At 38.6% G+C, this 16,495-nt stretch overlaps 1 protein-coding gene across 34 annotated transcripts in view; it reads left to right on the forward strand.

Moving 5' to 3' along the window:
* Positions 1-16,495, forward strand: part of ATP2B2 (ATPase plasma membrane Ca2+ transporting 2) — a 408,804-nt gene that overhangs the window by 289,504 nt on the left and 102,805 nt on the right. The gene's annotated exons all lie outside the window — the stretch shown is intronic.

Below are 16,495 nucleotides of genomic sequence, written 5' to 3' on the forward strand. Positions count from 1 at the left end.
ATAAAATGGGTGTAATTTTATTTCTGTTTTCACCTTTGAGCTTGTACTTGGTGTTTGTTTATTAACCTTAGCTGGTTGTTTACTGCATTGTAGAGGAGAAATACATAATTGCTTGTGTAAATTCTCTCCTGTCTACATGGACAAATCTTCAGCTGGTTTGTACTAGGTGGAGACTTGGGGAAATTCATGGATTTAAGTATTTTTAGTGCTCTATTTAGGACTAGTGAGCCTTGCTCAAAATGGAGTGTGAGAGGCCAGGTCGTGTTGCTTATATCCTGCAGAATCCCTCTGTGATTGCTGTGAAAAGTTCTCCACCTTTGGAAAGTGCTCTTGGATTCACATGCTTAAAATATTTGTTCCTCTACAGAAATGCAAGATTTCCATTTCTGGCAACTGATCCAGATTGTTTTTGTTTTTTTTTTCTTCTCCCCTGTCCTCTCATAAAGCTGGATAAAACATGCTGTGTGAAATGACGTGCATAGCTTGGCAAATGTATGAAGAATGTCTTCCTCTAAATATAGCCTTGAAATGCCTTTTACATTCAGTTTCCTTTGGCTACTTTCCTTGAAGACCCTTCCTTTTCCATTCACAAGCACGTAGCTATGCAGAGCTCTTTATCATAGTTATGATTCTTTAATCTTTTTATACAGGAATCTTTTGTTGCTTTCTCACTGCGTTGTTAATACATGGCTCTTGGTTTGGCAGGTGTCTGATTTAGGAATGAAAAAATGTAAAGAATTATTTGGGTTTTAACTGAAGAAAATGTTATTTATTGTTATTTCCTCCTAAAGAGCTGGACATAGCAGAATACCTTGGGGGCTTTGTGAACCGTGGATGGATGCTTTATAAAATCAGAATTTGGTTCTGCAGTTTTTTCATGAGCATAAATGTGCAGACTACCCTCTTATTTTTTAGTTGGTTTGGTAGGAATGGATTTTGAAACCAGTATTTTTACTCCCCTTAAGAAGAGAGGAGATGTGTCATAATTTTATTATTTTTAAAATTATTATTCTCGTTCTTTTCATACAGCCTTAAAACTGTTTCTTTTCCCATGTGAAGGTATGACACATCTGAGATTCTGAGGCACTCTGAAAAACTCAGCAACACAGCCTGGGAAAAAGTGGTTGTGTTTTCCCACAGCATGGTATTTTAATCCAGGGTCACATTTTCATCCATGTTTTTAGAATTGTTTTCAAGAAGGGTTTTGCCAGGTTTTATACTTTTTGAAAACATTGTGATAGTTCTTTGAGGTTTTTTAAAGTCTTCCTTGGAGCAGTTGTTTAAATGTGAGAGATTCTTTCTTTTTAAAATTAGCATGTTGTAAACTACTGCTAAGTACAGTTTATTGGTAGGTGTTGATTTTGAAGAATCCTAAAAAAAAAAAAAAGTGGGCTGTAGGCATACTTGGAATTGATGATTTTACATAACCTTTGGTAACCAATTGTGAAATGAAATTATATGTATATTAAAAAGTTGAGTAAAAGTCAAATGAAGTCTATGAGAAAACAAAATATTCTGTTTTGCTTAAACTTAAGCCAGTTCATTGAACACTTGAATGTATTTCTTGATTGTGAACCCAGATTCAGAGCAAACATGGGCCAGTCTGAGGAGACTGTAGTTCTTGGAAAGGGCAACAACCTATATTCTATCTTGTGAAATACCTGTGAAATGTCTAAATCTCATATTCCTTATACACTGCTTTAGATGGGTCCATCTGTGCCTTGCTGTTGTCACAGAGAATATGGAAAAAAATATCCTGTAATACAGTAACATCCTCCCAGCAGGCAGACTGCAGGGTGCCTGAGGTGTGGGGTAATGCTGCCTATGGGATGTCCTGGGGTATCCCTACCCAGGGACTGGGCTGTGACAAATGCTCCTTTGGGAAGCCTGAAAACCTGTATTTTCATTTTCTGGCTCTTCCCAGAATGAAAATTACTCATTGAAATGTGCATTTATTTGCAAGTTTTATGTATTTTCTTGAAAAAAGTCTGTTTTCTTCTGAAAAGAGAGCAAACAGCTGGGAAGGAGAACTTGACATTCCTTGCTAACTAACTGGATCAACTTCCCCAGCTTCTCCACACCTACTTGAAATGTTTCTCAGGTTCTGGATGAAGTTAGTAGTGAACCTTGGTCCATAGGCTGGCTAGCTAATGGTCAGCTTAGATTTTCTTTCTAGATGATGCATTCTTAATTTTTTTTTTTAATTTTGTTGTTGTTGCTCTTTTTGTTTTTTTTTTCCCTGGCTGTGAAAGCTTTTGTTTGATTTTGCTGGTTGATGATAATGTTGAAATACATTAATAATGTTTAATTATTAATACATTAATAATGTTGAAATGCATCAAGCTTGTGAGAGTCAAGCTTGCTTACAGCTCACCAAGAAGCCTCCTTGTGTAACAGGACCCTACTTTTTTTGGTGTAAATCATATATGACAGCCTCCTCCTTTGAATTTGAATTTTTCTTCTTGCTTTCTTCAAGCTGAAATTTGTTTTCATTTTGAATATGAATCAGCAAGACTGTTCTCCTTCCCATGCTGATTTGCCCAGCTGTCACTGCTAATTATCTGACCTCCTCAACTTAATAGCATCCATTTCAGGGTTTAAAACATATGGAAATATAAATTCAATACTGTTGCACTGTAAAAGACATAATGTTTTCCCATTTTTATATTTCCTTTACGAGCAGACTGGTGTTGAGATTCTGTAAGTGGGATGGCAGGGGGAGAGGATTGAGAACAGCCAATTTCCACCCAGTGACACTGAGTTTTTCTTGACTTCAGTGAAGTTTGTACTGGAATTGGCCTCACGTTGCTCAGGGTAATTGTGCTGACTCTTTGGTCACAGCTAGAAGCACTTGTGATCAGCCTGTGCTTCTTGATGCATTTAAGATCAGGCCAGGATGGAGAACAGAGCCTTTCTCTTGGAGACAGAAGCATGAGAAGTGGATGTTTCCACAGAAATAACTTTGCCAAAGGTGGAAGCAGCAGCCTGATGCTTTTTTTTTCCCCCTTTGCACAGAAAGACCTTGGTCTGTCTTGAGGAGCAACTTCAGTTGGGTCTTGTAGCTGAAGAAATAAAAGATGATATGTTTTGGGAGATGCTAAAAAAGGGTTTGGACAAGAGCTGGGTGTCTTACTGTTTTTGTCAAATACACAGAGACCTGAGTAAGGGATGACAGTGATGTAGAGCTGAGCCAGGGGTGTCCCTCTGCCCTGCAGCAGTTTTCTCATGCTGGACATTCTGATCTTCAGCATGTAAAAAAAAAAACAAACCAAACCAAACTAAATTTTCATGAAATCTCAATTGAGAAAAGGATAATGGAAGTTAAGTTTCACAGAAATTTAGAACTGGCTGGTTTCCTTTCTGCATTTTTGACTGACAAGAAATTTCCTTGGAGTCTTTTGTTTGCTTAGGGTTTGGGACTAAGTCAAAAAGCTGTGACCATCTGAAGGTGACAGCCTTTCTTTGGAGGAATAAGTGATAACATCAGAATAAGGGACTTTAAGACACAGTGTCAGGGAAGCACCACCTGATCTATTTTTTAAATTGAATGTATTTATTCACTGCCTTTATATCTAATATATTTATATCTGCCCTTTTAAATATACTAAACCTTTATCTACCAATGGCCTTATTAATATAAGTTAAGTTGAAATCATCTTTTTTTTATATAAAAAAAGAAATGATATAACTCTTTTTGGACACTTGAAACCTACTTGAATTTTTTAAACTGTATCAGAATTAGCATTTAACTGGTTTCCACACTTTTAAGTGCAAAATATTTGCCTCTTGAAGCTTTTGAAGGAGGAATGCATGATAAAACCCACACAGCCAAAAGATGTCAGAGTGCATTAATTGCTTCAGAAACCTTGTCTGAGGGTATAGCCTAATGTGTGTATATGGTAGGGCATTTTGCTGTTAGTTACAAGCTTGAAAATTCATTTTCTAGATTATCATTTCCCATTTTAAGTTATGAATGTTGCTACCTTGCCAAGTTAAGTCCTTTGTAGCATAACTGCATTTCTAAACATCTGTGAGACAGTTTGGTATTATCTTGATAAAAGTAAATAGCTGATTGTTTCCTGAGATGCCTTCAGTCTGTGCTGCTGGAAGGAGTTCTGCAGTTCTGAAGGATCAGTAGTGACATTCCTCAACCAATCTTAACTGGAAGAGGCAGTGATCTGGTTTTGTTAGTACACAAAGTTTTTGTTCTGCTACAGTTCATTTAAGATAGGGGTGAATCTTGGAAAACATTTCATTTTCTGCTGCAATCACAAAATCAGATCTACAGGAATAACTACATAATTGTGTTGTTTTCTTGTACTCCTCCAAAAGCCACTTCAGTACAGAATTTTCATATTTCTTTGCAAGAGTGAAAGTTTCAAGAGTTTTGTTCTCAGAAGCTATGCAAAGTTGTTCCTATGATCTGCTTTGCATTCCTTTTTACCATCTGACAGGCCATTAGGAGCAATTGAGAACTTCTGCATAAATTATTGTCAGCCCCGTGGCAATTACTGCTCTCATTACTAATCCACACAGAATCATTTTTCCACTCTTTCAAAAAAAGTGCAAAACTGCTGCTGCATTTCAGAAAATACATTTTGAGAGAAAATTCCTGGTGCAGATGTAGCCTTAACTACAGTGATGATCACTGGGGTGAGACACAGGCAAGACAGAATTACTTTGATCCTCAGAACAAAGTATTTCTACATAAAAATTCCTCCTTCTGTGCCCAGGGTTGATACAGATTCTGTTCCCTGAGAAAACAGAACTGTGAACCTGTGATATCCAAAGAGGATTTAATGATTATGTGGCATCCTGGCTTAATTTTTGTTGTGTAGATTATAGTTAGTTCAGGACCAAATTTGAAACGTTTGTCTTGGGTGAAATAATTTTTGTATATGGTTTGTAAAGAAATATCAAGTGTCTTGTTTTATCCTCCAGGAACAGAAGGATTCCTAAGATCCAGTACCTGGATTGTCATGGCAAACCATTGCATTGCTTGGGGAAATGAAGCATCCTTTGGGAAACAGGGCTTAGACTCAGAAACCCACCAAGGGAAGCAGAAATGGCAGTGCTTATCTCAGTCACTAACAGATCTCTGTCTCATTTGGGCTGTAAATCTGCAGGAATCTCCCACTTGGGTTTTGCTTTGGAGGTTTTTCTCTCTCCCCCCTTAGATCTCTGCAGTCAATGCTGCAGGAGGAGCAGAATTCTTCATAGTCTGCCCTGGAGCTCAGAGCAAATGAGCAGCACTGCCCAGGTACATCCCCCATCTAAATCCTTGTTAAAAATGTTCAAGTCTTCTGCTAACACCATCACTTGCAATTTCTGAGCCTTCTGGAATCCTCCCCCTTGTTATTATCTCCAGGCCTTGTATCCCACATAGCTCTTGTTACCCTCTTGCAAAGAGCACTGGTGTCAACACCTGACAGTCATTTACTGCTCACATCAATGTACCAAACTGCTAACTTTCCTCCCCCAAATTCTCTTTCCTTCTGTAGATTACAGAGGTGGAGAGAAGTAGCTTGAAGAAGATGCCTTAGCATCCCTGTGCTCAGTGTGAAGCTGCAGGAATGGTGTCTCTGTTCAGGTGTTGCAGTTCTTTCCACTATTGGGGGAGGCAAAAAGGAAAAGTGGTTTTGGTTGCTGTGGCTTCTGCTAAAATTCCCAAGGCAAAATTCCATGCAGGAAACCAAGTTAAATGGTCAGTTTTATGGCTTATTACTGCTCAGCTGAGGCTTGGGTGAGTCAGCCTTCCCCTTACTCATGCAACAAGTTACTGAACAGGAGATAAGAGAGAAACAGGGCATGGTCCCCCAAAATCTGGTTCTCCCATGCCACTTGCTTTAGGCTGTTTGGGGCTGTGGCTGGGGGGCCTGTGCACCTCTGATGAGTTTCCTCACTAGAGACTATTTCCTGGGGTTCCCCACTCAGTTATTTCCTTATTATTTCTCTATTGACCACATTGGAGGTTTAAATCTCAGAGGGGGACCCTATAGCTGGAGAGAAGGTAGAGCTGCTCCACAGCTCCTGGGAGGGCAATTCCTTACCTTGCTCCTGTGCAGAGTGTCCCTGTTGAGGCAGATTTTCTGTATATCCAGCAGATCTTTGCTTTTTTTGACAATTTCTTCACTTTATTGGGATGCAAGAGATGTGTTTCCTTGGAAGGAGAGCCTTGTGCATCACTCTCTGGCTGAATGCTGGGGCTCACAGGGGGAGCTGGGCAGTCTCTGTAATTCAGGCAAGGTGGGGACAAAAAGGAAAAAGACCCTTTTTGTGTTGCCATGCATAACAGGACTTTAAATTTGATAAAATTAATCTCTTTTGCTCAGTTTGGAATCTGTTTTCTGCTCTGTTGTTTACCACTAGTTGTGAAAAAACATTAATTTTAGTGTTTTAAGGTAGCTGATGTCTCTCGCTCCTTCAATATCCAATTTGTAACAATTTTCTTCCCACTCTCAATGAAGTGTTTTTCTTTTTTAGAGTTATTCCTACATTCTCTTTCCAGGTAGTGTAATGTCTCAGTAGACCAATCTGTTTTTCACAAGGGATTCAAGAAATCTTACACTTTTTCCTGCTGAAATCAGCTTATTCATAAATTGTATAAAGAGGCAATAATTATACAATTCAAGAACATACAAATATACAAAATGCCTGCTGGGAAAACCTGGAAATAGATTCTTGTGTACGTAAACACACCGGGGGAGGAGAAACACACAGGTGTCATTTGGGCAGGAAGCAAATGTTGGCTCTACAAGGAAAAGCAGGATTAGCTCTGCAGGAGCACTGCCACCTCCTCTGGCCTCAGAAAGTGCACTTGGTGGTAGGAAATTCTGTGCTAGAGTCCAGTCACTTCCTGCCAAATGTAAACAGACTGTGTTTATGGTTTTTAACCTTTTGATATTGGTCATTTGTGTTACTTTAATAGTAGAAAGGAGCAGCAGCAAGTCTACACATGGCTCAAGATTTTGTTTGATCCAGAAGCACTTCTGTGCCCCTTAAATGACCCTGGGGTTAAGCAGTTGTTTCCAAAAAAAAAAGGTAAGGAAAGCAACAGCACTAATTACTGAGAAACTTTAACCAAATTTTATTCAACTTATTTAGAAGTAGCCTAACATAAATAATGGCATGACATTTTGAGCCATCCTCTGAAAAATTTCCTTCCTGGTGAGATGCAATGAATATAAACTCAGTGTTTCAGTGCAGCACTTGCCTGTTCTTTACCCATACACTCCAGATCCAGGATCTCATTATACATTTTCCTTAGCATTTTGATTTGTGGGACTCCTTACATGGTTAATGAAGCACATCAATTTTTTTTAAGTCTTTTGCCAGACTTCAACATTATGGAAGTCTTGCAGGGCCAATTTGAGATCCTAGGACACAGATTACCAGAGTGTTGCATATGTCTCAGTGTCTGTAAAAATCTGTCTCCCTGAATTTCATTAGTATTCACTTAATATATTTGATGAGTGAGTGTAAGAATCAGAAATGTCAAAAATGAGTCAACTGAACAAAGGTAATTCTCTATTCTTTGTGACAGTTTTAGATCTTTCTGGTTTTTGGGTTTTTTTTAAAAAAGCATTTTACATCTCATAACATAGATTGCATTAGAAATTGATAAATTTAGGCAGCATAAATATCCAGTTTGTAAGACCAACATTAGTGTTATTTTACAAACTTCCTAAAATCATGGCAGTATATCATAATAAACTGTAAGTCCTTTGCCAGCTCTCCCAGTTATGAAGCCAACATTAGGATGAAAAACTGATTCCACAACATATGTGTGTGCTCTTTATATGTAAAAAAGTCACCAAGTAGTACTCCTGGTACACTGAAAATCAACTGTTATCTTTACATCCTTTCCATAATGCAAAATGTATTGTAGGAAATGTGAAGCCTTATTTTAAAATAAAATGAGTTAAGTGTCATTCCTTTTAATACTTGGCAGTGATTTGAGTCTTAACTTCCCATGAATCTTCCCTTGAAACTTAATTTGGATCTTAACACCCTGCTTCACGAAGGTCCCTAAAAAACCAACCCAGCCCAGCAGCCCTGAACAGTCTTCAAATATTTTCAGAATTTTGATGCAGATGCTGAAAACAGCAATAATTGGCAAACATCTTCAAATCTCCTGTGTGCTGCAAAAGGTCAAGGGAACAGCTGAACTGTCTTGTAATCCTCACTGTCAGTGTCAACTAATCACCCCTTGGCACGACAGGGAAATGTAGCTGCAGCTTCTCTTTATCTGTGCTATTTGCAGGCTCTAAGAGCTGATTTGAATTTTGCAGGACTGTCAGCCAGGATGACAAAACCTGGTACCACACCAGGCACTGCTTCAGAGGATTTTGCTTCTAACAGAATTTCACTTTAGCCTTCAATTAGGAGAGGTTTGGAATTCCACACACACCCCCAGCTGTCTCGGGGCGTTTTGAAATGACTTTGTTTTGACTGTGAAAACCTCTATAAAATGTGTGTATTATTCTGTAAGTCTCTAAAGAGCATGTTACATAAGGCTCTGCTGGCATAGGGAATCAATGGAAAAACAGGTCGTCTAAAAGAGGGTATAAGGACCCTAAAAGCTGATATTTCCTAACAGGAATCCTTTATCTGCTAAACAAACAACACCCATCCAGCTGTCACAGCACGAGGGGTGCTTAGCATCCTCTCTGAGGAGGAGAATTTGCAAGAGATGCTGAGAAACTGGAAATGCAGCAATTAGAAAACACAATTTTTATGTAAAATAGTTTAATCTCAAAGTATAGGTTAAGTCCTCAGTTAGGAAAACTTTGGGGTTGCTGTGTTGCAGGGTGTTGTTGCAGAAACTCAAATGCTCCTATGTCCTCATAAAAATGAAACCATGAGATTCCCAAAGGATTTTTAAAACCAGTCTTAGCCACCTGTCAGCACAAGACACGAAGCAGTTGGCATCCTAGAAAATAGGAGAAAAAAAATAGGAGAAATGGAAGTATTTTCCCTCTTAAAAACAGCTTGTTCTGCCAGAATCCCACCATTTAACCTCCTTCCTCCCAAAGGATGGGATGAGGTGAAGCAACATATGGCTTCTAGTGACAGTAGCCCAATCTGTTTTGTAAAATAAATTAAGTTCTTTTAAGAATTCACTTAAGAAAGCATATTACTTTTTAGTTCCTGCCCTAAATCATACTTCAATAAAAGGACTAAAAATAGGAGAGCAAGTAACAGAAGAGGTTGGAGTGTCCAGGTCCTCACCTGAGGATTGTCCCCTCCTCCTGGGCAGGATCAGGACAGTGAGCAGACCAGAGAGAACAGCCCTTGCTGGCCTGGCTTTCACCCTGTGCAGAGCAGAGTTGGGTTTGCTGTAAGCTCCCTGGCACTCCCAGTTTTCAGCCCCTGCTGCTCAGCTGCTTGCTGGGTCTATACCTGAGGTCTTGTCCTCACCCCACAGCCTGGTGACACCATCCAGGGGCAAACAACAAGAGGCAAAATATGAGGAAATCTACTTGAAGGGGTCTTGGAGGCCATTCAGTCTTTCCCTGTCCTCAAAAGCCCTATCAGCAGTACTTAAGCCATTCTTGACACCAATTTATCATATACTTACTTCTAAAAGGTTCTGGTGATGGAAATTGTGTCTTTCCTATATTATTTGTCTTAAGTGTCCATGCAGAGAGACAGCTGTTCCTGATATATATCCTGAATGTCTCTTGGAAGCATTTAAATACATCAATTCCTTGTTATATTTTTACTGTGAAGACCAATTTGTCATTATATTTGCAGCCATATTCTCTCTACTTGAAGACAACTTGATGGTAAAGACACTTGTATTGCTTCTTCTGGTAACTTACCCTGCTTTATCAGTAGAAATTTAAAATCTGAACAACATTTCAGTAATGCAGAGGAGTGCAAGTACTGCACTGACCCTGAGGAAGTGAGTCAAAATATTACCTTAAATGATTTACCTGATGTATTAAAAAAAAAAAAAAATCAAAATTTTCCCAAGCCAATGAAAAGCCAAAAGGTCTGAAAACCTCTATATTCTACAAATTCAACGTCAATAGCTTATGCAGTAAAACAATATGAAATGTAGGAATACTGATTGTTGATTGTAAATTGAAAAATCAGTTCTAGTTTAGCAGCTTTAAATTCTCGAGTATTTTTCAGATTTGCAAAACCTGTGTATTATGTGACATTATGAAATTCAAAATATTTTTTGATCAAGGTATAAGGTTATTTTACAGTTCCAAAGGAGGGCTCTGATTGCCAGCCAGACTGCATCAATTCAAACAACTGTATAAAAAAACCCCAAAGTCCACGTGTGCTTCTGCTTTGTGTCTGCTGGTGCGTTGGCATTAGAATGGGGAATTCTTATCTGGAAAAAAATTTTAAGCACAGATGAGGGACACAAGCTAGATACTTCCTTTTTGAACACCAAAACTGTGATGACAAGGCAGATGTATAGCCCTTTGCTGCCTTTGTTGGGTTTTGTTTTATTTTCTGAGAGATCAGTAAGGATAAAACAGGCGTTTGAGACAAAATATCTGCAAGTCAGCAGAATATCTACTTGTGTAAGTAAGCTGGTATTGAGTTGGGACCTGGCAAAAAGAATCTTAAATTCTCTCTACTTCAAATCTGTGTAGATGCAATTGAAGGTTTGGTTTTTTAGAATTTAATCAGACAGAGACTAGAACAAGCTGCCACCTTGCTGAGCTCAGGAATAAGGCATGGCCAAGTAAGTGGTTGGTGTTACAGCCCCATCTACCACAGCTGATAGTAGTTAACACTTAGGTGTAATGGCACTATGTTACACTGCTCTTTAAGTATGTGCACATGTACATTTGTGTGTTTTAATATATCTAGGTGCATATTTCTATGTGTGTAAATCCATATATGTTTATCTACTATGGAAAAAGTGACAATTCAAACTTTATATTCTGATCTATGTCTCTCATTGCCTGACTTCTGCCTTTTCTCTCCGTGCCCTCATCCTGCACAGGTATGCATAAACTCTTGAGAATCTTAACTACATGAGTTTAAACCAAAATTAACATGCAGAATATGGGAAATGCATGTGCTGATGAGAGGTTATCCTAAGGACAGAAAACTTTGCATGTATCTGCACTGACATTTTAGTTTGGATCCAGGGATCACACCTCTGGTTTGTCCCCAGTCAGCATGCTGTGGTTCACATTGTTGGGTGGTATCAGTGAGTGCACAAACTGGGATCTGCTGAGATGGGATCTCATCTCATCCTTTGGGATGAAACTAAACTAATAACCTGTTTCCTTAGCACACAGATTTGCACAGTAAAACTACTTGTCTGGGGCCATACTGTTTGCTAACGTAGATAAAACTTTTTAATGCCTTCTGGTGGAAGATGTTATGATATAATGTTTAAGCTTTTAGTGCTATAATTTTCATCTCTTAAAGCTTTATAACAGAAAATGATGCAGATGAGAAATGTAATGAAAGTAATAAACATTGCAGTTTATGACCTGGTTTTTGTGTCTGAGGTCCTTAAACCCTTCTGTATCTTTCTCAACCTGTTTTTCTTGCTCTCATGAATGTGACAGATGAGTGAGGGAGTAACAGCATCTCAAGAAGGTGAAGTGTTTCAAGAACTGGCTCTAGAGGACACTGCCATGACCTGAGCTCAAAAGAGCACTGGTTTCATTTTCTGGTTTTGTAGTATCCTGGCTGTGCTGTGGTGCTGGTGGTACTCGAGTTGTGAAGTTTCTAAATCTGGCTTTTGAAGAGCTCTCATAAAATCAGTTCCATGTTCTTAGTAGTTCCTTCTGCAGGGCCTGTAGGGTGGGTGAAGCTGACAAAAAACTCTTTGAATGGTTTCCATGTATGAAGTGCATCAGGCACTTTTGTCCACATCAGTCCACTTTGATGTTTTTTACAAGCTCCAATGAAATGTCTCTAAAAATTTCCAGACAAAGTCAACTTTTTTCACTATCCTTGCAAATTCTTGTTAGTATTTCTTCTAAATACAACCTTTTGCTAAAATCATCTCGGTTGGAATTTCTTGTTTTAAAGTCTATATATAAAAAAAAAGGGAGTATTTTTGGAAGTAAGAAAATTTTGTTTATATTAGAACACGGAGGGTGATGGAGCAGTACAAGCATCCATTACTTAGTGAGGTACCACCCTAAAAACCTTCCTTAATGGTTTGCTCTTCTGATTATTCTCCTTCAGACAGAGAATGAGCTTTGTAAGTTTTTAGTAGATGAAGCCTAAGCAGGAAGGACACCTCTCAATCTGATGAAGTCTGGTGGTATCTTATGATAAAATACTTGCTGCTCTATATTAATGTTCAGTGGTTTTTTTAGTTCTGTTTGAAGTCAACTGCTGTGATGATAGTCACTTTCCTCTTAAGGATTTATTTATTTTCATGGGCTTCTGTGTTTCCAGGTGCTTTCAGTGACCTTGGGAATGGGAGGTGAGGAAATACACAAATCCTTCTCCCCACCCAGCTGTATTTAGGGATTGCAACATCAGAACTGGGAGCATTCTTCCTCTTTTTAGGAACTAACTTAAATAAATGCAGCTTTAGCTTCCCAGCATCTGTGTACAGAGTGCCTGGATAGTTGGGGCTGTAGATACCCTTTATTTTCTTGAGATTGTGTGGGTTTTTTCCTTCATCCATATGTTTAGGACCTAAGTGGGCCATTTGTGTGTAGAAGGCTCCTAAGCAAAACCCAGGAGCTGCAGTGTTTCCTGTGGAGGATTTTTTTTTTTTAATAGCAAAGTTAGAAGTCTAATCCAAACTTAATTAAACTTAGCCAAGAGAAAAAACATCAACATATGGACTAATACCAAGCTCACAGAAATTCTCATTTCTTCCTATCAGTTTGATTTGCAGTGTTTTGTTTGCACTGACACAGCAGCCTATTCCAAGTGTGTTCTTGTAATATCTGACAGTGAAAAAGCCATTCCTTTTCCTCATTGTTCTATTCTGATCAGCCAGTCCCATTTGTATTAGGGCTCCAGGTAAGTGATTCAAAACTTAGGCAGTTCTCTGGGATCACAGCCTCCTACATTGTTAATTCCATTTAGTACATAGATCTTTCAGACTGACTTTGTGTTTTACATTCAGTTCTGTCATAGTTATTACTTTTAAATAACACCATGTTTGTGCTTTGTTGTCTGCATTGCTGGGAGTTGGTTTTCCCTGAACTCGATGCAACCTCAACTTAAATACTTCTCTGGTGTAGTCAGATCAGTTGAGTTATCCTCAAAAACCCCAACTGGAGGTATCAAGGCTGGCCAATAAAACAAATTTTACTGCCAAGTATTGATACTTATTTCTGTTCTGGACTGGAACTCTACCAAAGTCTTTCAGTTTGGGTTTGGGGTTGTTTTTTTTTAATTTAAAGCCCAGAGAAAAGAGCCTAAACTTGAATGACTGAGCAAGAGCATTGAAGATCAGGCACACCTGGTCTTGTATTCTTAGAACAGAGAATTAAGTTTGGAGAGTTTTGTAGAAATATTTTTGTATGTCCTGAAGTAATAAATAAAAACATTTTGTCTTAACCAGAATATTCAGTATTTGTGCTGAAATCAAAAGTTACATCAGAAACCGTTTTGCTTTGTTGGACAAATATAAGTATTTTTTACTTTTGGTATAATTTTTTTCAATCTCTCTATGGAGATAGTTAAATAATAATTCTGTCTCTTCATGGAACAGTATAGGTTGCACTACCAGCTTTGCAAGGTGTTTGTAAATGCTGTCATTGCTGGAGAGTGTTCATTTATCCCAGCACAGGAAAAGCTCTATGGAATATACAGTGCTGCCTGGGAACCTGACTTTTTGACTCAGTCTTTACTTCTCTCAGTTAACTCTTAAATAATGAATTACTCAAGAGAAGACTGATTTACAAAAGGGGCAAAATAATGAAGTAATTTTTATTGTCTCATACATTTAGTAATGTCTGTGAAGCTGATTGTTTATTATTATTGGGTAAGTGGTTTTGGTGATGTGTGAAAACACTTTTTTTTGCAGATTCTTACAGGGTTGTACAAAAACCATTCACTGAGAAGATAATTAAGAGATTTAACTATTCTTTAATTAGTGTTTTGATGGAAATATATTGCATTGTGGATTAGAGTATGCTATCCTGTTTTTTGCATTATTCTGAAACGCTTAAAGTGGGCTATTTCTAGATTGTTCAAGGCTGCATTCAATTTTATTTAGTAGATGTTGTCTTTTCTGAGGCTTCCCTATGTCAGACTTCCTGTACATATATTTCCTACTTGTGACAGTCTGTGTGTCTGTCTGACCCTTGCTTCCCCTGATTTCTTTTGAACCCATCATGAAATGGAACGAGTGAGGTTCTGCTCATCCAGTAGTGATTGGTTTGTTTTTTTGTTACTTGATATTTTTATTGCAGTCTGGAAATACTGTACATTTGGTGTCTTTGTAAGAAGCAACAAGAAAGAAAATAGTGTTTTATTCACAGATTCTCTGAGTCAGCAAGGAAAGCCCAATTAGGTAGCACTCTAGAAGAGGTAACTCTTGAAGAATTGAGAAAATGAAACTATGTGCATCGTGGACTCAGAGAAAAACCTGGCTCACTTCTAAATTACAGATGTGATGAGGTGGTATCTCAGTTTGAGGGAGCCAAGCATTTTCCCCAAGCATAGTTTCCCTCTGGTTTTGCTGACCTGTATCAAAACAGTCAATGTCAGCCTGTTCACCAGCACAGAGGGTGCTTAGGGAGCAGCTTCATTAGTGGATGTCAGTGATACAGATAAATGGCATCAGTTAAAGACTTGAGCTGGCTTCAGAAACAACACATTAAGAACTTGTAAAGTGCAAAATGTGCAAATTGTGTCGTGTGGGACCTGCAAATTAAATAATTGTTTCATACTGTTAAGTGACCTACATCTGGTTTCTTCTACAAATCTGTGTTGGATTGCAAAAAATGAAGTCCCATGCATACCTTCCCTTCATTAGAGGTGTGTAGATCATCAGCAAAACTGGGTTGCTTTTAGGTGTTGCTCATTAGAGAGATTTCCATGTTGCCAAGCACAGCTCTCAGCTGGGGACATGAGGTAATGAGATTGAGAGCCACGTGATGAAAAATAAAATCTCTCAGATTTTCCAGGAAGAGGTTCTCCAGAAGCATGAATCCTGTAAGTAGAACTCAGCCTTCTGGCCTTGCAAGAGTTGTTGAGTAGCTGCATTCAAACCCTTGCTGATCCAGAGAACAGCTTTCAAAGTCTGATTTCTGAATTTGGAAATTGTGGATGTCAAAGTTCTCCCTTGCAATCCCTAAGAACAGGATTTGGGGTTAAAATTCCCATGTTGGCCATTCTCTGTTTTCTCTAAGTGTCAACAAAAGGAAACAAAGCAGAATATAAATGTTATGGAAACCATTGTATGGACCTGTTCCTTTCCATTGCTGCTGATGGAGTTAGGGCCTCATCCTTGTGACTGATACTTACAAATTACATTTCCTTGGAGGTGCAAATCAGAAGAATCTTGCCTGATGTACTGCATCTCTTGAAGCTGAGCCAGTATTTTAATTAACATTTCTCTGCCCACAAATGTTTGTGATCAGGCTGAGGAATGGGTGAATATATATGCTTTCAGGGCTTACAGTTTTGTTTTCTTGCATGAACATGTTGAAAGTGTGTAAATATTTAATATTGCAGGCTAAAGTTGACAGTTACATAACTAACCTACAGGGACCATTCTGGTTTTTCCTTTCTTTTTTTTTCTCCCTCCCCTCCCACCCCCTCCTGGAGTCCTTATATAACAAAGCAAAGAATTCTAATATTGCTTTAAAAGAAGTACCCAGAATCCACTTTTAGTGGAAGACAAGCACCCTACACCTGGAATGTGCATGGTACAATACCTCAGGTTAGTAAATGTGGCTGCTCTGGAGAACAGGGCCTGACTTGCTACAAGTACCTAGGAGATGTTATTCACCACTGAATAATCCTTGTAGAGTCTGAGAGAAAGACAGGAACCTCCAGTTTTGAAATTTTGGTGATCTCTACCCCCTTGCACTGCCCTGTGCTGTGTCCTTGTTGGAAGAAATTCAGCATCTGGGGATGCAGCATCACATGGAGGTTTCAGGAAGGAATCTTGGTACTTCAGTACCTGGCAGTCGCCCTATGGACTGATTTTATAGCAACTGATGCACAAGAAATTTGTAGAAAAAAATATTACAGTGTCTGTTGCACCTTAAAAATCTTGTTGAGTGGTTTATGACATTTATTGCAGAATTTTTTGTTGCTTTTCCTTTTCCTGCCCTACTGATTAAGTTTGATAAAATAAGTAATATCACTTGATGTTAGTAACAAGAGCCCAGCTCTGCTACTGCAAAAGCTGTGGCTTAGAGCTGCTCAGTTTGCTTTAATATCAGGGCTCAAGTCCCAGCAAAGGAAAAATGTCTCTAGAGAAAGCAGTTAAATAAAAAGTTCTTATCATGGGAACTGTTGTCTTTCTGATGACAAAACCAGTTTGACTGACTGAAAAAATTACCTCTGGGGGCGTTATGAGATT

This window comes from Heliangelus exortis, chromosome 12, assembly GCF_036169615.1.
Source record: "Heliangelus exortis chromosome 12, bHelExo1.hap1, whole genome shotgun sequence".
NCBI classification, from domain to species: domain Eukaryota; kingdom Metazoa; phylum Chordata; class Aves; order Apodiformes; family Trochilidae; genus Heliangelus; species Heliangelus exortis.